At 43.5% G+C, this 22,755-nt stretch overlaps 1 pseudogene; it reads right to left on the bottom strand.

Moving 5' to 3' along the window:
• Positions 1-22,755, bottom strand: part of LOC133361323 (zinc finger protein 721-like) — a 104,747-nt pseudogene that overhangs the window by 12,948 nt on the left and 69,044 nt on the right.

Raw genomic sequence — 22,755 nt, 5'->3', positions numbered from 1 at the left:
ATTTCTAACACCAAAAACAGAGGTACGGTATTATAATCTCATTTCAAGTATTAGAATTACAACGTGATTGTATTAACATCACACAGTCTTGAAGGATTAGGCAGGTCCCTGGCTTCTTTTGGAGAATTTGACCAGGCTCCAGGCACCGGTTCCTCGCACGTGGCGGATCCTTGAGGCACCCCGGGCCTCAAGCGATACATTATAACGCTATACAATAACATTGTTAACTAGTGTTATAGATTAGAACAACCTGTGCATGTAACATGTATATATGTAACATGTATGTATGTAATATTGGGTTTGTGTGATTACTTTATATATACATACTGAATATTGCTATTTGATGCCATTGAGATTAACATTCATCCAGCAGTGGACAGCTTGATCTTAATACCACCAAAGTGTTATACAAATAATTGTAATCCCATCCTGATCCTGCACGTTCCGTTTCACATATCCCACCATTGGTTCGCACGTCCATATTACATACATGCATACATGTTACATGCATACATGTTACATCCATACATGTTACATGCAAACATGTAACATGCATAAATGTTACATGCATACACACTACATACAGACATACTACATACAGACATGTTACATGCATATATACTTACTACGTACAGACATGTTACATGCACATATACTTACTACAAACAGACATATAAAATGCACATATACTTACTACATACAGACATGTTACATGCATGACTGTTACATACTTACGACCGTAGTGTGATTCGAAGAGGACCACGGAGTGATTCGAATAATTTGAAAGCGATTCGAATATCACACTTCAATGTAGGTTGTTCTAATCGAATTACAATTATTCGAATCCCACTATAGTCGTATTAGAATCACACTGTCCACTGTTGGATGAATGTGTGGTAATGGAATGTAATAGCTATTTTCAGTATATACACACACATTTAAAGAGTATAACAATCACACATTATAACATATATACAATACACATGATTTCAAAAACGTATTTAAACATTTCTATTCATTTTTTAAAACTGAGAATGTCGTTGTCCATGTGTGGACGGAGCTCGGTGGAATGTATCGTCTCCGCTGTGTTTCGGAATCCGTGTGATCACCCAGTCACATCGCCTAACTCCAGTCACAGCGCCTTACCCTTTAAAATAACACTACAAACTAGTGTTATAGTAAACTAAAACGTTGTGAACTCTAGCAATATAAGCTATGAGCGATACATTATAACGCTATAAAATAACATCATAAACTATTGTTACAGATTAGAACACCGTACATTGAAGTGTGATATTCGAATCTCATTCGAATTCTTAGCTTCACACCGTGGTCCTGTCTTTGCCGCTGGCCCCCGAGGTCTCTCCCTGCTGGGCGCCGACTGCAGGGGGGGGTCCCGCCGTTCCCCGACCCCTCGCTGGTCTGCGAACAGCTGCTGCCGCCGCTGGGCTCATCGTTCGCGGGGTAAGGACTGTCGCCCGACGGTTCACTTCCCTGGTTCGCACCTCCGCGAGTTCGCGAGAGGGACATGGCTCGTCGCCGGCTCCCGTACGCCTGTAAACGCATCGTTGCCTCTCCGCCAATCAAATGCGACGCCTCCCCTCACACAGCCCCGCGCAGCGATCACACGCTCTGAACGGGGGTCGGAGGGCGAATGACTTTGAACGCACACGCGCGACCGCCGCGAGCGGGTGATCACGTTCGTTTAAAGGGAGCGCGGAACGGGTGTTTACGGTGGGTGTGAGCCCTCACAGCGCACAAGTCTCCACGGCGACAGGCGGAGCGGGCACCCGTGTTCTCTAACACACGTAAACTGTGACACTTTAAAGATGAAATATGAAACGACTATAAACTATGATAATTGGTTCTTTACCCTTCTATCTGGCAACAAAACTGACACCTTTTTTGTTGCCAGATAGAAGGGTAAAGAACCAATTATCATATTTTTACTGGCAAATGAGGTCCCCATAGAGACTATAAACTAGTTTTGTATGTAATTTATAATACCGTAAACGGAGGGACAGTATTAGGATATCTATACTCTTTGGTGCTTTCGGCAAAGTCACGTAGGAAGAAATAAAACAAAATAAATCACGACGTTTCGGACGCAACACAAGCGCCCGAAACGAAGTCTGCAGCAGACATCGTGCTGCTCGCAGCAGACATCGCGGACATCGCGATTCTCACCTGAAGACGGGCGCTTGTGTTTCGTCCGAAACGTGATTTACCTTGTTTCATTTCTACCTACGTGACTTTACCGAAAGAACCAACGAGTATTAATTCCTGCAGTCACGAAAGCTTCAAATCAATATTAGAATATCATTAGAAGTATTATAATCACAATGTGATCGTAATAGAATCACACTGCACATATGTATGCATATTACATACATACTATGGTCGTATGTATGTAATATGTATGTCCGTTGGACATGCGAACCGGGGGTCGGATATGCGAACTGGTGGATTAGGATCGGATTAGAATTATTAGAATAACACTATGGTCGTATTAGAATTACACTGAGCTAGAATGTATGTTATATGTAGATGCACATCGCGAGTCGTAAATGCAAAATGGGAGGTGCGCGGTTTTGATCGCATTAAAATTGTTATAATAACAACGTGGTCCTATTAGAATCACGCTATCGACTGTTGCTGATGTTCGGGTGGTGGCCTCCGATTCGGGATCAGCTCTTCCATTACTCGCCTGGTTGGTTACATTCATGCATATTACATACAGACATGTTACAAACTCACGAGCATGGTGTGATTCTTAGAGGACCACGGTGTGAAGCTAAGAATTCGAATGAGATTTGAATACCACACTTCAATGTACGGTGTTCTAATCTGTAACACTAGTTTGTGATGTTATTTTATAGCGTTATAATGTATCGCACATAGCTTACATTATAGTTTACTATAATACTAGTTTGTAGTGTTATTTTAAAGCGTTGCAATGTATAGCTCATAGTTTAAAGGTTATATTGTTAGAGTTTATAATGTTAGAGTATACAATGTGAGTTTACAATTTGAGAGTTTGTGGACGTGCCCTGTTCTCGTGGGACCCGACACGGATTTGGAAATAATTGCTATGATCATGTATGAGCTGGGATGAGCGACTAATGTTTACTTTGTTTAATCATAACTGTGTGTAGGTTAGTGCCATCGGGGCTTAGTGAATACTACTCATGAATGAACTCATACTTATTTCGGATATAAATTGAAATCATGTTGGTAGAACAAGTCGCCTGCCTTTTCTAGACGAATTGTTATCTTCAAGTGCGTCCGTAAATAAACTGCTAAAATACACAGCATAGGGAAGGCTGTTTTGTTGGGGAGATGTAGTTTGGGTAAGGCGCTGTGGCCGGGTGATGACACGGATTCTGAAACATTGGAGTTAAACACTCGCTGCTTGGCCCCGTCGACAGCAGCGAAGACTGTCATATACCGCCCCATTTACGAGTTGGCTGTATGATGTGTATAGTTGAAGGTGCTAGGTGTTGTCTTCTTCTAACAGCTACTAACGTGCGTGTGTTGTCTGTTTTTAGGATTTGTCTATTGATGTTGTTCTTTTCATTGCGGCGTTTTTTTGTTGAGTTCTGTCACTTGAGTGTTGCAGTTTGTTTAAGAATTCGTCACGTGAGCGTGGTGTTTTGCTTGTGGGAATTTCGCTTTGTCACAATTTGTGATTGTTATAAAATTGTAAAGATTCATAATCTCATGAGTTTACAATGGGTTTGTGCGTGATTCTTATACGATCACACTGTGATTCTAATGCTTCTAATGATATTATAATACCTTACCTCCGTTTATATGTTTATAAATTAAAACACTAGTTAATAATCGTTTAATGTTTAGTGTTATAGTTTATAGTATTACAGTTTACATGTTATAAAGTAGAGTTTATCCCCGACATACTTCGGGATTAGGGACTGGTACGTTGATGAACGATTAACTACGGGGACCTTTCCCCTCAAGGAACACGTGTTAATCGGGTAGACAGCCAAGATGCTGACGGTTAAGGGCACACTTGTGTGACGGAGATCCTCCACCTGAAATTCTCTGAACATGTTTTTGCTAGGAACATTATAAAATAAAGAACTGACAAACATTTGTTAAAAATACGTTTTTATTCATGTGCAATAATTTTACGTCAAAAGTCGAAGGCAATATTTATTACGTCCTATGTTCACACATTTCCAGTAGAATGCAAACCATTTCCGTTCCAGGAATACCAAAGCGTATAAGTTTCATTCCCCATGATTTCCTTATTAGTTCACCACATGTGTTCACTGTGGGTCTATGTTGAAGTCAAGGCCATATATCCAACGAACGCGTCATCAATGTACAACCTGAAAACCGGCTATCTAAAGTCGATTAATACCAATCAAAAAAAGCTATATACTTGAAAAAGAACCCGTTTAAAATGTTGAGTAAAGATGTACCATCATACGCATTCCAACTTTAGCTCAACAGGAACACTTAACGACTACAATTGAACCCTCTCACAGCCAGTGCTCATCACACCAATTCGGCAAGTAATCCGATAACATTACAAACCACCACTGTGCACGTAATTAAACTCTCACAAAAACTGTAAAACTAAAATGGTCAAAATTACACACAAAAGTACTCGAAACGGCTTAATAGGTATAACCACATAACGTAATATTTTTTCAGTCACCCCGAGCTCTCTGGTTGACTCTCGAGCCACTCCATTACATCCAGCCATCTCTCGGGATCCAACTGCATGGGATCGAAGGTGGAAACTTCTTGAGGACTCATTGCAGCACCTTGAATTTCAGCTTTTGATTTCAGTTTCCTATCATTGTGGACCTTCTGATGCCTGTTAAGAGTTGACGACTGTGAAAATGCCTTCCCACACACAGGGCACAGGAATGGCTTCTCGCCCGTGTGTGTTCTCTGATGACTCTGAAGATGTGATGAGTGTGCAAATGTTTTCCCACACACAGAGCACAGGAATGGCTTCTCACCCGTGTGTGTTCTCTGGTGTCTCTTAAGACTTGTTGACCATGAAAATGCCTTCCCACACACAGAGCAATTGAATTATTCCTTGCCCCCGTGTGCGTGGGGCTGTGGAGAGCGTCTCTGCTCCATGTGAGCGTAGTAACAGTAGCGGTGTTATCGAGTACGCTATCGGCAAGGATGTTTAGCGTTGAGTTTTGGATTTTGTTAACTTCTAAAAGAAGAACGAGTTTATCCGCGAAAATAGACACTTACTTGGAGATTCACGGCATATCGATGTCTGGAACCCGTCTGAAGATGTCGCCACAAACTCTGCCGACGCAAAGTCGCCTAACTGTCGACACAGCAATTGTGCTCGCCAGGCTGCGTTGTCTCGCGCTTGAAGGGCGATCAGCAGAGCGACGAGTCGAGCGTCCAACCTCATCAAGTTCCCTCTCGAAATGGCATTGAGCTCTGCTTCTGAGCCGCCTTATAACTCCCCCCCTAGGATCAAATCCTTTGTCTTTCAGGATATTTGCATTCGATTGTTAATTTTGGAAGGTACAATCCGCATGTCTTTTAACATACCGAAGGGTAATGTGCCCATTGTGCTTCATGCATGAATATGTAAGTGCATCTCAGTTTGTAATTATGCGCTTATTTTGAATAAATGGAAACACTTTGTCCTCGATTTAAAGTGAATGCAGAGAAATTAGCATGTAACTTTAGAAAAGGAAGAGAGCGGCCTTCTCGACGAGGGAGTGAAACCCAATAGGTAATATTCTTTTACAGCGTTACAATGGATAGGTTGTAGTTCATAGGTTATAATATTATGTTTCACTATGATAGAGCTTAACATGTGAGAGTCTACAATATCAGAGTTGATCAAATGCGACGATCAAGGGCGTCAATCGGGTGAGTTTGAACAGAGGCTTTAATCAAAGGCGTCATCCCATCACGGAACACCACCTCACTGCGTTTATTACAGCAACAGAAGCAACTACAGCAGCAACAACAGCAGCAACATCACATTTCGAGGGCAACGCAGCTACTTCCGATTCTGCTGCCCAGCTGTTTGTAGTCGGGACCTGCTCTCGCAGGACCCCACACGTCTTTGGAAATGATTGCGATGATCATGTCTGAGCTGAGAATTAAGTCACTCAAGATTACTTTTTTAACCATAACTTTAGGTAGGTTAGTGTCATCGGGGCTCTGTGAATACTACTCATGAATGAAATCACACTCCTGTATGACCGACATTGTACTAATTTTGGTTGATCGAGTAGAACAAGGCACATAACATGTCCAGACGAATTCTTATCAACAACAGTGTCCTTAAATATGATGCTAAAATAAATGTTAACACTGGATTAAACGTGCACCTCTTAACCCCTCCCTCGCATTTACGACTAACAATTTGCATTTGCACATAACATACATTCAAGTACAGTAATTTGCTAAAACGACCAAATTGTCATTCTAAAATTTGAATGCCATTCTTACCCTCGACCCCCACAGTTCACATATCCGACCGTCGGTTCGATTGAACGGACAATTAACAAACATGTGTTGAGTTCTATTATAATACTTCTAATGAAATTAAAAAACCGTACCTCCGTTTATGGTGGTATAAATTATAAAACCAGTTGGTAGCTTTCTTTGTCGTTTAATGTTTAGTGTTATTGTGTATAGTGTTATCAATTTACGTGTTTTTAAGTACAGGTGATTCCCGGTATACTTCGGTATTCTGGACCTGAACGTTGCACCGTCTCTCTGGGGACCCGTGTGGTGTGTGTAGCGAGTATCACGGGGTGGGCGGGTAGTGTGGTGATCGTGGTCACGGTTGGCACCGATGCACGCCCACCGCCACCACCCCTACTGGGCGGTGGACCTGCCACCACAAAGCAGCACGCGGCGGAGGAGTGAGGCGATCGCTGTCGCCACGCGAGCGAGGCTCCCTCGCTTCCTCTTCTTTTCGTGCATCTCCACCTGCACCTCTTCCGTTTTCTCCTCCGTCTCATCCTCCTCCATCCTCTCTTCTTCATCCTCCACCACCATCTCCTCTACCTCCTCCTCCTCTTCCTGCGCCACCTCCATCTTCTCCATCTTCTTCTCCTCCGCTAGCACCATCTCTTCCTCCTTCATCTCCTCCTCACCTTCCGGCACCACCATCTCCACCACCGTCTTCTCTTCCTCCTCCACCACCATTGTTTCCCCTTTGTCCGTCGTCTTCATGTCCTCCACCACGACCATCTGTTCATCCTTTGTTGTCTCCTTGTCCTCCATCTCCGTATTGTCTTTCTCCTCTCCCTCCGTGTTCTCCTCCATTGTCACCATCACAATCTCGTCCTCCTTTGCCTTCTCTTCCTCCGTCTCTACTTCATCCTCCATCTCCTTCACCTCTGGCTTCATCTCCTTCTCCACAACCTCTGTCTTCACTTCAAAGGCCTGGACGAGTGAGGAGGAGGGCTGCGCTGGCTCAGATCTGTGAAGAGACAACACGACACCGTTCTAGATTTGAAGCTTTCGTGATTGCAATGATTCAAATTCTTAGGTTTTTTCGGTAAAGTCACGTAGGTAAAAAAACATTAAAAAGTAAAATAAAATAACATAAAAAATAAAAATCACGACGTTTCGGAGGCAACACAAGCTTCCGTCTTCAGGTGGAACCGTCACAGCCACGACAGCTGTATCAGGTAAATGAGAGATTGCAGAAGCTACCACTTCGTTTATATAATGGTTGGAGAAGGTGGTGGGGCAAGGGCCGCATACTTTTATTAATATGGTAAGGTGAGGCTTAAGACTAAGAATAGACTGCATATCAAAGGCTGAGCCTTTGTTATGGAGAGGTGCGGTTTGTGACTCAACCTGTAACAGGGAGACCACCACTAGACATGGTAAAACTGTGATGGTTGTCTGTCAAACACGACACCGTTCCACCTTGCTGCTACGGCAGACATCGCCATCTCCCCATCGTCCGTGGGTGGAATGTGTGGCGGATTAATTCGAGCTGAATAGAAACAGCAATAACGACATGGCCAGTGAGTGTGCTTAGTATTGGTGCTGTCATTCTCATGGCGCCAGGCTATCCTTGAGATAGGTGCAGCTGTGTCTCACACAGACTGCTGTAGTTTCACAGTAGTGGGTGGCGTTGCTGTGCAAATTTAGCTGAATAATTTGAAGTGACATTTTTTTGGTTCTTTCGGTAAAGTCACGTAGGTATAAAATATAGTAAATTAAATCACAACGTTTCGATTGCAACACGAGCAATCATCATCAGGTGGGAAAACCACAGCAAGAAACGTTCTTGCAATAACGACATGGCCATCGAAACGTCGTGATTTAATTAAATTTATTTTATTTCATGCCTACGTGAATTTACCGATATAACCCAAAGAGTATGGATCCCTGTAGTCACTAAAACTTCAAATCTAGATTGAACATATTCTATATGTATATTTTAATTGACCCCTTGCACATAATGTCCTAAGCATTTCAAATGGCATCGATAGAGATCCTGAACGTCCACTGTGACGGAATGGGTGTGGATCTGTGTGGTCAATGCAGCAGCAATAATAGCCAGGGCGGGAAGCAAGATCTGAACTGTAATGGTGAAGAATGAGTGCACGAAAATTTGGTCGCTTCAACACATCCACGATTTAAAAAAAGTGTCCGTCAGTGATTTGTGGTCGAGAGAGCCACCTCCCTTGACGTCGAAGGCATCTCAAAGTGGCCTGGAAACAGGCGATAGACAGCGAAAATCTCACGGTGGATGGAGGGTTACATGGTGAAGATATGCCCACTTCGTTATGTGGTCTAACACAGAAACCAGTTATGAAAAATAAATCTGTCCTCAGTATAGCAGAATGTACACGTGGGGTTTGCAGTGTTTGTGAATTTTGAGAGCGCGACAGGGCTTGAGCACCTGTGCATCATAGCAACATTGACCTGGGTTTGATTTCCACGTTTGGCAACATTCTCCGTGTGGATTATGCAGCCACCTGTTCTGGGAATGTTCTGCAGCTTTCTCCCTGTTACTAAACCCACACAAGCAATGCAAATTGTTCAATTTGGATCGCAAACAGTAGCAACTTTCTTGAAAAATGCGAGCAAACTTGGCAGGATCCTCCTGAAAAAAAGTCTTGAGACCGAGTTAGGCTGATGCTGCGTGAGAAGCATGGCAATAAATAACAAAAATAAACACACAGGGCACACACGCAGAGTGGTTTACCGTGGCTCAGCGACTCCGGAGTTTGCTTTATCTTCTTGGAAGCCCTCTTCTCCAAAGCTCGGAGCTATTGGGCCCCACACAGGATTGGAGGACGTGGTGGCGGTGGTGGCGGCGGTGGTGTCAGTGGTAGTGGTGCTGCTGCTGGTGGTATCGGTCTGGAGCCATTGTCGCTCGATCTTGGCGAGGCGCTCCTCCTCCTCGAGGCGCTTTTGCTCCACAAGACGCTTCTCCTCCATCAAGTGCTCCTCCTCCTCTTGATGCTTCACTTCAACGAGGCGCTTCTCCTGCATGAGACGTTTCTCCTCGAGGAGCTTCACCTTGCGAAAGCGCCTCTCCTCAAGACGCTTCTTCTTCTTCTCGAGACGCTTCAGCTCTATGAGAAGCTTCACCTCAAAGAGGCGATTCTCCTCCATGAGGTGCTTCTCTTCCTCGACCCGCTGCACCTCAATGAGGCGCTGCTCCTCGACAAGGCGCTTCTCTTCTTCCACCCGCTTCTCCTCCATGAGGCGCTTCTCTTCCTTGACCCGCTTCACATCTATGAGGCGCTTCTCTTCCTCCAGATGCTTCTCCTTGAGACGCTTCACCTCGCGAAGGCGCTTCTCCTCTATGAAGCGCGTCTCTTCAAGGAGGCGCTTTTCCATGACGCGTTTCACGTCGTTGAGGATATTGTTTCGAAGGCACTTCTGCTCCGTTTGGTGCTTCAACTTGGCGAGGCGCTTCTCCTCATTGGGGCGCTTCTCTTCCATTGGGCATTTCAACTTCGCAAGACGCTTGTCCTCCTGGAGACGCTTCACTCCGCGGAAGTTCTTCACCTCCCCAATGCTCCTCTGTTCACGCGAAGATAAGCACATGACCATTCAGACATGCGCACTCAGGACAAAATATATTCTCGCAGGCACACAAACATAGACGGGCACATAGACAAACAAAAATGCATACTGGCACATCTATGTACGGATGCAATAATGCACATTAACTCATGAAAACATGCTAGCAAACGTATGAATATACACCATCACCTAATGTTATCAAAATACATGTTATATCCTCATATTCTCACAAATCCAATACACGCACTTAATGCAGTGATAGTCTACAACGATTTCATGACGATTGTTGGCAACAATCATCACGGGCAATAGTTTCCACAGAATGTTCTATTGTAAAGATCTGGATGCCCATAATCTGGACACATTTTATTGCAGCACCCATAATGGGCAACTGGAATGGCAACTTCCAATCAGCTCACAGACATAATTCATGAGATTGCCTGATATCATTCTGTCTTCATTGGTAATGAATGGCGACTTCATTTGCCTGCACGAGTGGGATATGGCATGACGTGATGGTGGAGAGATGGAGTGATGGTGTTGGGAGATGGTGTTGTGATACGGAGAGGTGAAATTGTGGAATGTTCTGGAGAGACGGTGCCTTGTGATGGTATTGACGCTTTATGAGGCTCTATGATATTGTATTGATTCTCGATTTGAAGCTTTCGTGACTGCAATGATTCATACTCACGTATGCCACTTTACCGAAAAAAACTAAGAAAGAGTCACATACATGACTTTACTGAAACAACCTGAGAGTATATTGTATCGAGTTGGTGGTGATGTAAAGAGATTGTGTGGTGATGTGCGACTGTTTACTTTGTTTCAACAAAATTGAGTGCAGGTTAGTGCCATCTGGGCTTAGCGAATACTACTCATGAATGAACTCATTCTCCTTTATGAAAGACATTGTAATCTTGCATTTTCTTGACGAAATGTTATCTTCAATATCGTCCTCAAATATACGGCTAAAATACACAGCAGAGGGAAGGCTGCCTTGTTGGGGAGATGTAGTTTGTGTAAGGCGCTGTGACTGGAGTTAAACATTCGCTGCTTGACCCCGTCAACAGCAGCGGAGACGATCCGATCCACTGTGCTCCATCTCCACACAAGGTCCAAGAAATTCTCAGTTTTTTTTTAAATGAACGTATGTTTTTCAAATCATATGAAATGTAATTATGTTATAATATGTGATTGTTATACACTTTATATGTTTACATACCGTTTATAGATATTCGATTACATTCACATGACATTCATCCAACAGTGGACAGTTTGATTCTAATACGACTACAGTGGGATTTTAATAATTGTAATGAGATTCAAATCTTGCAAATACTACCCCCGGTTCGCATTCACTTAGCATGCATATGGCCAAAGTGTGATTCTAACATTATCACAGTGCGATTATAATTATTATTATGCGATTATAATCACGAACCTCCATTTATTTTGTTCAAAACTAATAATACCGTACCTCTGTTTTTGGTGTTATAAATGATGAAACTAGTTAATAGATTATTGTATTTTAATGATTTTTGTTATCGTTGATAGTGTTACAGTTCACATGTCATACTTGATGATTAGGGACCTTAACGTTGCGAATAGATTTGTCATGGGGACCTTTCCCCTCCAGGGACACATGTTAGTGGAGAGACAGCCAAGATGCTGCCGGTTAAGGGCAGATTTGTGTGACGAAGATCCTCCACCTGAAACTCGCTTAAAACACGTTTTTGCTATGAACATTGTAAAATAAATAAACGGACAAACATTTGTTAAAATACGTTTTTATTAATCTGCAAAAAAAATTACGTTAAATCTAAAACCGAATATGTATTATGTCCTATGTTCACACATTTCCAGTACAATGCAAACCATTTCCGTTCCAGGAATACCAAAGCGTTAAAGTATCATTACCCATGATGCCCTTATTAGTTCACCACGTTTGTTCACTGTGCGTCTATGTTGAAGTCAAGGCCATATATCCAACGAACGCGTCATCAATGTACATACCAAAGCAGATTATTACCATCCAAAAAAAGCTTTATACTTGAAAAAAAAAAACAGTTTAAAATGTTGAGTAAAGATCTAACTACATATGCATTCCAACTTTAGCTCAACAGGAAGACTTAAATCCGAGAAAATCAAAAATCACCACCTGCACGTCAAGAAACTCTCAAACGAACTGTAAAACTAAAGGGTCAGAATTACACACAAAAGTACTCAAGACAGCTTAATAGGTATAACTACATGCAACATTATATTTCAGTCACCCCGAGCTCTCGGGTTGATCCTCGAGCCACTCCATTACATCCAGCCATCTCTCGGGATCCAACTGCATGGGATCGAAGGTGGAAACTTCTTCAGGACTCATTGCAGCACCTTGAATTTCAGCTTTTGATTTCAGTTTCCTATCATTGTGGACCTTTTGATGCCTGTTCATGTTTGATGACTGTGAAAATGCCTCCCCACACACAGAGCACAAGAATGGCTTCTCGCCCGTGTGTGTTTTCTGGTGAGTTTGAAGAGTTGATGAGTGTGCAAATGTCTTCCCACACACAGGGCACAGGAATGGCTTCTCGCCCGTGTGTGTTCTCTGATGACTCTGAAGATGTGATGGCCGTGAAAAGGACTTCTCACACACAGAGCAATTGAATGGCTTCTTGCCCCCGTGTGCGTGGGGCTGTGGAGAGCGTCTCTGCTCCATGTGAGCGTAGTAACAGCAGCGCTGTTATCGAGTCAAAAGTACGCTATCGGCCGCAAGGATGTTTAGCGTTGAGTTTTAGATTTTGTTAACTGCTAAAACAAGAACGACACTCGCGTCTAACCGAGACGCAAAAAATCCCGCTAATTTGACGACGAACACGTTCCGCGAAAATAGACACTTACTTGGAGATTCACGGTATATCGATGTCTGGAACCCGTCTGAAGATGTCGCCACGAACTCTCCCGACGCAAAGTCGCCTAACTGTCGACACAGCAATTGTGCTCGCCAGGCTGCGTTGTCTCGCGGTTGAAGGGCGATCAGTGAGGCGACGAGTCGAGCGTCCAACCTCATCAAGTTCCCTCTCGAAATGGCATTGAGCTCTGCTTCTGAGCCGCCTTATAACTCCCCCCCTAGGATCCAATCCTTTGTCTTTCAGGATATTTGCATTCGATTGTTAATTTTGGAAGGTACAATCCGCATGTCTATTAACATACCGAAGGGTAATGTGCCCATTGTACTTCATGCATGAATATGTAAGTGCATCTCAGTGTGTAATTGTGCGCTTATTTTGAATAAATGGAAAAACGTTGTCCTCGATTTAAAGTGAATGCAAAGAAATTAGCATGTAACTTTAGAAAAGGAAGAGAGCGGCCTTCTCGACGAGGGAGTGAAACCCAATAGGTAATATTCTTTTACAGCTTTACAATGGATAGGTTGTAGTTCATAGGTTATAATATTATGTTTCACTATGATAGAGCTTAACATGTGAGAGTCTACAATATCAGAGTTGATAAAATGCGACGATCAAGGGCGTCAATCGGGTGAGTTTGAACAGAGGCTTTAATCAAAGGCGTCATCCCATCACGGAACACCACCTCTCTGCGATTATTACAGCAACAGAAGCAACTACAGCAGCAACAACAGCAGCAACATCACATTTCGAGGGCAACGCAGCTACTTCCGATTCTGCTGCCCAGCTGTTTGTAGTCGGGACCTGCTCTCGCAGGACCCCACACGTCTTTGGAAATGATTGCGATGATCATGTCTGAGCTCAGAATTAAGTCACTCAAGATTACTTTTTTAACCATAACTTTAGGTAGGTTAGTGTCATCGGGGCTCTGTGAATACTACTCATGAATGAAATCACACTCCTGTGTGACCGACATTGTACTAATTTTGGTTGATCGAGTAGAACAAGGCACATAACATGTCCAGACGAATTCTTATCAACAACAGTGTCCTTAAATATGATGCTAAAATAAATGTTAACACTGGATTAAACGTGCACCTCTTAACCCCTCCCTCGCATTTACGACTAACAATTTGCATTTGCACATAACATACATTCAAGTACAGTAATTTGCTAAAACGACCAAATTGTCATTCTAAAATTTGAATGCCATTCTTACCCTCGACCCCCACAGTTCACATATCCGACCGTCGGTTCGATTGAACGGACAATTAACCAGTTGGTAGCTTTTTTTTGTCGTTTAATGTTGTTTATAGTGTTATCAATTTACGTGTTTTTAAGTACAGGTGATTCCCGGTATACTTCGGTATTCTGGACCTGAACGTTGCACCGTCTCTCTGGGGAACCGTGTGGTGTGTGTAGCGAGTATCACGGGGTGGGTGGGTAGTGTGGTGATAGTGGTCACGGTCGGCACCGATGCACGACCACCGCCACCACCCCTACTGGGCGGTGGACCTGCCACCACAAAGCTTTAAATCAAAAAGTAGCAACTTTCTTGAAAAATGCGAGCAAACTTGGCAGGATCCTCCTGAAAAAAAGTCTTGAGACCGAGTAAGGCTGATGCTGCGTGAGAAGCATGGCAATAAATAACAAAAATAAACACACAGGGCGCACACGCAGAGTGGTTTACCGTGGCTCAGCGACTCCGGAGTTTGCTATGTCTTCTTGGAAGCCCTCTTCTCCAAAGCTCGGAGCTATTGGGCCCCACACAGGATTGGAGGACGTGGTGGTGGTGGCGGTGGCGGTGGTAGCGGTCTGGAGCCATTGTCGCTCGATCTTGGCGAGGCGCTTTTGCTCCACAAGACGCTTCTCCTCCATCAAGTGCTCCTCCTCCTCTTGACGCTTCACCTCAACGAGGCGCTTCTCCTGAATGAGACGTTTCTCCTCGAGGAGCTTCACCTTGCGAAAGCGCCTCTCCTCAAGTCGCTTATTCTTCTTCTCGAGACGCTTCAGCTCTATCAGACGCTTCACCTCAAAGAGGCGATTCTCCTCCATGAGGCGCTTCTCTTCCTCGACTCGCTGCACCTCAATGAGGCGCTGCTCCTCGACAAGGCGCTTCTCTTCTTCCACCCGCTTCTCCTCCATGAGGCGCTTCTCTTCCTCGACCCGCTTCACATCTATGAGACGCTTCTCTTCCTCCAGATGCTTCTCCTTGAGACGCTTCACCTCGCGAAGGCGCTTCTCCTCCATGAAGCGCGTTTCTTCAAGGAGGCGCTTTTCCATGACGCGTTTCACGTCTTTGAGGATATTATTTCGAAGGCACTTCTGCTCCGTTTGGTGCTTCACCTTGGCGAGGCGCTTCACCTCATTGGGGCGCTTCTCTTCCATTGTGCATTTCTCCTTCGCAAGGCGCTTGTCCTCCTGGAGACGCTTCACTCCGCTGAAGTTATTCACCTCCCCAATGCTCCTCTGTTCACGCGAAGATAAGCACATGACCATTCAGACATGCACACTCAGGACAAAATCCATTCTCGCAGGCACACAAACATGGACGGGCACATAGACAAACAAAAATGCATACTGGCACATCTATGTACGGATGCAAACATGCACATTAACTCATGCAAACATGCTAGCAAACGTATGAATATACACCATCACCTAATGTTATCAAAATACATGTTACATCCTCATATTCTCACAAATTCAATAAACGCACTTAATGCAGTGATAGTCTACAACGATTTCATGGCGATTGTTGGCAACAATCATCACGGGCAATAGTTTCCACAGAATGTTCTATTGTAAAGATCTGGATGCCCATAATCTGGACAAATTTTATTGCAGCACCCATAATGGGTAACTGGAATGGCAACTTCCAATCAGCTCACAGACATAATTCATGAGATTGCATGATATCATTCTGTCTTCATTGGTAATGAATGGCGACTTCATTTGCCTGCACGAGTGGGATATGGCATGACGTGATGGTGGAGAGATGGAGTGATGGTGTTGGGAGATGGTGTTGTGATACGGAGAGGTGAAATTGTGGAATGTTCTGGAGAGACGGTGCCTTGTGATGGTATTGACGCTTTATGAGGCTCTATGATATTGTATTGATTCTCGATTTGAAGCTTTCGTGACTGCAAGCATTCATACTCACGTATGTGACTTTACCGAAAAAACCTAAGAAAGAGTCACATACGTGACTTTACCGAAAAAACCTAAGAGTATATTGTATTGAGTTGGTGGTGGTGTGGTGTGATGAGAAAGGTGATGTGAAGAGATGGTGTGGTGATGTGAGGTGTAGCAATGTTTTGGTGCAATGGTGTGGGAGTGTGGAGAGAATGTGGTGTTTGACTCCCATAGACCCCATACACACCTTTGGGGAACGATTTTCATAGCTTTGGCCTGGGAAAGGGTCCACTTCATCCATAATGTCCCCCCACGTGGTCGACTGGCGCCATGACTCCCGGGCTACGGAAAACAAAATTAATTCAAAGGACGAGTCATGTATTAGAGAACGAAGCACGTGGATATTCACACAACTAATTCTGAGATTCTTGTAATTACCTCTTAACACATAACATGACCTGCTGTTGAGAAACATTAGTCACATGGCAGTAAAACATTACAAGTAATATTTTTGTAAGCATGTTGAGATCATCAATTTCATAAAGTTGAGACCCCAAATTAAACCAATATGGCTGAAACGCAGCTCTAAATCCATGTTGTCTGCCACCCTTGACCGTTTACCTCTTCCCATCACCACCAAGCCACGTCCACTAAAAATAATTAATCAGGGAGCTGCCTCCTCTGCATAAAAACCACGTGCTGCAGGTATTTGGGATAATTGTTTTTTTACCCTTCTATCTGGCAACACAACTGACACCTTTTTACAAGGAGTCATGTTTGCATAGACCACAATACCTTCAGTCATAATACAAACAAAAGACATAAATCTGATAATGTGCACTGTCCTTGAAGTTGATTGGTCCACACCCGAGACAGCTTTCCTTAGAGCCTAGTCTCACATGGGTTGGACCAGATGACGCCAAAAGGCGCACAACTCAAAGACAATGCACCATCAGAGTATGAGAGCATAAGGTATTTGGGACTTACCATCATAGTCCTCCAAGATCTCAGCCCACTTGCGTTGTCTGTCCATGTTGTTGGGAAGGAATAGTTTCTGTTTGATGTTGGAGGGCCTGGGGAGGTTGTAAAAACGCTCAGATTTATCAGCCTTTTGAATCACTCATCCTCTCAATTATTACAAATTTGATCACTCGCTGTACTAATCAAATCACTTTCGTGCCGTTTGTTTTACAAGTCCACTCACTCGCTTGTTTGCCCACTCACGCGTGCGTCAGATCACTCACTCATCCACCCACGCGAACATGTTTATTCCAACTGCCTATTGCATTAAACATAATCGCCAGACAAAACCGTGATGTTTAACCTCTAATCCAGACAAGCATGTTGATGCACAGCCCATTTGTATTAATCGACTGTTTGATAAAGGCCCCCCTATGTCTTGTAGGTCATTGGGGTCAAATGACCATACTTAAATCATTTGTTATAACCCGAGAATGACGTCGTAGGTCACTTGATGTCAGAGGTACCGCCCATGTGGCTGTGACATCACAGATAGGAGACGTCTATGGCAGCAGCTCGGGTCTGAACTAAAAGGCAGACTCCTCCCCCGTGTTGGATAACATTCAATACATGCAATGCAGGGCATAATTATGCAGGCAATCAGAACACAATAATTATAGACATGTTAATCATATTACATGAGATTTAAACAGGTTAGTTATGAACGTTTTAAATGTTAACTTGCTTTGGGTCTAAACAATGACAGTAACAGCAACATATCAGAGCATGCCAAGTAATCTAACTAATAGTCCTAATTTGGTTGCAGAAAATCCAAATAGCAACATACACAAAAATAATGAAGCTTTAGTTTGTAGTCAAAACGTGCAGTAAAAATAAACAACACACATCGTCAACAGGGACGCTCACCTCGTTGACGATTCGCTCTGCAAAGGCTTCTTCTGCTGCTGCTCACTCGTGTGCATTCCTCTCGACTGCGGGTGGAGGCGTGGCTATGACGTAACAGAGGTGACGTCACTACAGCGAGGCTCCGCCCCCACGCGCTTGGCGGGCGCACCACGTGGTGCAGTGCGGGTGGTGTGCGTCACCGGAAACAGCAGAGCCCTCGGTTCGACATTAAACATTTGCCCCCTCGCTTTGTGCTGTCTTTGATGTCGCCGTTACTGCGGCGAGGACTGAAGCGATGCCTGGCCATCAGGCCTGGCATATACCTAGGCCTCAGGCTTCATACTGTTTCGTAGTTATTTTTTGTTTAATAGGAATTATTAACTTGCATTTCATTAATTACATTTCAAGCGTATAAACACCATCCCATTGGTTTATTTACTTTTAAATTCAGGTTTTTTATTAAGAGTTTTTGGTCTGTAGTTATATTTAAGTGAGTGAGGTGGTTGTACTAAGTGTGAATTTGAGTTCCATGTAAATTATTATTGTGTAAAGGATTTGTCTGTGTGCACCTATCCTGGCAGTGGTAATATGGGCTTTTTATGATTAAGTTGTTAATGAGATTGTTTATTTGTGTGTGTCTGTTATCTATGTCTGTGTCAGGTTACATATCTATGTTTGTAGCTGTGTGTATTTGTTAATTTATGATGGGTGGTGATGATGCTGTTTCTTGATAATGGATGGTGGTGATGATGATGGGTGGTGATTATGAAGGGTGGTAATGATGATGGTTGGTGATGATAATGTGTAGTGATTATGATGGGTGGTAGTAATGATCATGGGTGGTGGTAATGATTGGTGAGGTTATGATGATGGGTGGTGATGATGATGGGTTGTTGTGATTATGGGTGTTGATGATGATGGATGATTGGTGGTGGTTATGATGAATGTTGGTTGTGATGGTTGGGTGGTGGTGGTGGTGACGATGGTTGGTGATGGTGAGTTGATAGTGATAATGATGATTGGTGATGATAATGGGTGTTGATGCTGATGATTATGGGTGGTGATGAGTAAATGAGCCACCACCCAATATATAACAGCAACAGAAGTAACTACAGCAGCAACAATAACAGCAGCAGCAACAACACATTTTGAGGGCGACGCAACTACTTCTGATTCTGCTGTTTCTGCTGCTCGACTATTTGTAGCCAGGCCCTGCTCTCGCGGGACCCCACAAATCTTTGGAAATGATTGCGATGATCATGTCTGAGCTGAGAATTAAGTGACTAAACGTTACTTTGTTTAACCATGACTGTGTGTAGGTTAGTATCTGGGGGCTCAGCGAATACTATTCATGAAAGAACTCGTACTCCTTTATGACCGACATTGTACTAATTTTGGTTGATCGAGACGAACAAGGCACGTGCAGACGAACTTTTATTTCCAATATTGTCCTTAAATTTGATGCTAAAATAAACGTTAACACTGGATTAAACATGCACCTCTTAACCTCTGCCTCGCATTTACGACTAACAATTTGCATTTACACTTAACATACAGTCAAGCACAGTAAAATGCTAATACGACAATATTGTTATTCTAGGAATTTGAATTCGATTCTAACCCTGCACCCCACCCCAGTTTGCATATCCAACCCCCGGTTCGATGGAACGTTCGCTTTACATACATATGAGCAGAGTGCGATTATAATACTTCTAATGAGATTTGAATACCGTACCTCCGTTTATGGTGTAATGAATTAGAAAACCAGTTTATAGTCATTTAATGTTGAGTGATATCGTTTATAATGATACAGCTGAAGTCATAGAGGTGAAACGGCTGCAGTGTGTATGAATACAGATAGGGCGTCGCCGTTGGTTCGTCCACCCATCCCGCCTCAAGACTTATGTCCGTCCCCACCCAGACAGCTCATCCCCATGTCCTGTACAGCCCAAGTCTGGTGTGTCCGACGTGGTGGGGCGCTCGGCAACGGAAACCGTATTTCCAAAGGAAATGTGTTGTGGCGCCCACAGTTTCTGAGCCCCTGATGCCCGGGGTGCCTCACGGATCCGCCACGTTCGAGGTACCGGTGCCTGGAGCCTGGTCATATTCTTCAAAAGAAGTCAGGGACCTGCCTAATCCTTCAAGGCTGTGGTGCGAGCCCTTGACGCCCCGAAATGCACAAGATTTCACCATGGGCGCGGGACGGGCGTCGAGAACCAGGTCAAAATGCGCAAGGTTGCGCTTGTAGGCTCCACGCCCAATATCAATGCTGTATATTATTAATTCTGACCTTACTCCCTCCCTTTGATGCTGCTAATCCTGCATAATGCACGGGCATAATGACTTTAAACCCCTCGCCAAACCTCCTACGCATTTCACAAGTAGTGCTAATCGCATATCTGCATTTCCCATAAATATGCTAAACTCCTCTTGATATGCAAATTATTTTGTCAAGACGCTCTTCGCCCCTCCATCGCAGCAGCATAAATAGTCGCTCCAAGCCTGGAGCGTGACATTCAGACTCTGTCTACTTGACGGACCTGTTCTCCACCTGAGGACGGCTGCTTGCGTTGTGGCCGAAACGTCGTGAGAATTATTTTATTATGTTTTATTTTTATTATTTTATTACTTCCCTTCTACGTGACTTTACCAAAAGAACCAAGAAGATGTATATTGCTATTCGGTTCCATTGAGATGGAACATTCTACCAGCAGTGGGCAGCTTGATTCTAATACGACCATGGTGCGATTTTAATAATTTTGATGCGATTCTAAATCTGGCACCACCCAGGCCGCATTTACGACTCCCGATGTGCATCAACATATAACATACATTCTAGCTCAGTGTAATTCTAATACTATTATAGTGTTATTCTAATCATTTTTATCCGATCATAATCCTGCACCCCCCAATTCGCATATCCGACCACCGGTTCGCATGTCCAAAGGCCATAGATGCATATTACATGCATACGAGCACAGTTCGCTTGCACGTACACTATTATACACGAAATTCTCAGTTTTTTTAAATGAACGTAGTTTTTTCACATCATATGAAATGCAATTATGTTATAATATGTGATTGTTATACACTTTATCTGTTTACATACCGTATATAGCTATTTTATTCAATTAACATGACATTCATCCAACAGTGGACAGTTTTATTCTAATACGACTAACGTGGGATTTTAATAATTGTAATGAGATTCAAATCTTGCATATCCTACCCCCGGTTCGCATTCACTTAACATGCATATGGTCACAGTATGATTCTAAGATTATCACAGTGCGATTATAATTATTATTATGCGATTATAATTACGAACGTTGCCAATAGATTTATAATGGGGACCTTTCCCCTCCAGGGACACATGTTAATGGAGAGACAGCCAAGATGCTGCCGGTTAAGGGCAGATTTGTGTGACGACGATCCTCCACCTAAAACTCGCTTAAAACACGTTTTTGCTATAAACATTATAAAATAAATAAACGGACACACATTTGTTAAAATACGTTTTTATTCATTTGCAATCACTTTTACGTCAAAACTCGAATGGAATATTTATTATGTCATATGCTCAAACAGTTACAGTACAATGCAAACCATTTCCGTTCCAGGAATACCAAAGCGTTAAAGTATAATTCCCCATGATTTCCTTATTAGTTCACCACGTTTGTTCACTGTTCGTCTATGTTGAAGTCCAACGAACGCGTCATCAATGTACATCCTAAAGTCGATTATTACCAACCAAAAAAAGCTTTATACTTGAAAAAAAAACGTAAAAAAAAAATGTTTAGTAAAGATCTAACTACAAATGCATTCCAACTTTAGCTCAACAGGAAGACTTAAACACAACAATATTGTCTGGAATTGAACCATCTCACAACCACTGCTCATCACACCACTTCACCAAGTAATCACTACCTGCACGTCAATAAACTCTCAAAGGAACTGTAAAACTAAAGGATCAGAATTACACGCAAAATACTCAAGACAGCTTAATAGGTACAACCGCATGCAACATTATATTTCAGTCACCGCTAGCTCTCGGGTTGATCCACGAGCCACTCCATTACATCCAGCCATCTCTCGGGATCCAACTGCATGGGATCGAAGGTGGAATTATCTTCAGGATTCATTGCAGTACCTTGAATTTCACCTTTTGATTTCAGCTTCCTATCATCGTGGACCTTCTGATGCCTCTTCCGTTTTGATGACTGTGAAAATGACTTCCCACACACAGGGCACAGGAATGGCTTCTCGCCCGTGTGTGTTTTCTGATGAGCTTGAAGATTTGACGACTGTGCAAATGTCTTCCCACACACAGAACACAGGAATGGCTTCTCGCCCGTGTGTGTTTTCTTGTGACTCTGAAGATGTGATGAATGTGCAAATGTCTTCCCACACACAGGGCACAGGAATGGCTTCTAGCCCGTGTGTGTTCTCTGATGAATCTGAAGATATGATGACTGTGCAAATGCCTTCCCACACACAGGGCACAGGAATGGCTTCTCGCCCGTGTGTGTTCTCTGATGGTCTTGAAGAGTTGACGAGTGTGCAAATGCCTTCCCACACACAGGGCACAGGAATGGCTTCTCGCCCGTGTGTGTTCTCTGATGGTCTTAAAGAGTTGACGAGTGTGCAAATGTCTTCCCACACACAGGGCACAGGAATGGCTTCTCGCCCGTGTGTGTTCTCTGATGGTCTTGAAGAGTTGACGAGTGTGCAAATACCTTCCCACACACAGAGCACAAGAATGGCTTCTCACCAGTGTGTGTTCTCTGGTGGCTCTGAAGATGTGATGGCCGTGAAAAGGACTTCTCACACA

The sequence above is a fragment of the Lethenteron reissneri genome, chromosome 72 (genome assembly GCF_015708825.2).
Source record: "Lethenteron reissneri isolate LAM-NWPU_2019-01 chromosome 72, ASM1570882v1, whole genome shotgun sequence".
Lineage (NCBI taxonomy): Eukaryota > Metazoa > Chordata > Hyperoartia > Petromyzontiformes > Petromyzontidae > Lethenteron > Lethenteron reissneri.
This window is presented reverse-complemented; position numbering and strand designations above follow the sequence as displayed.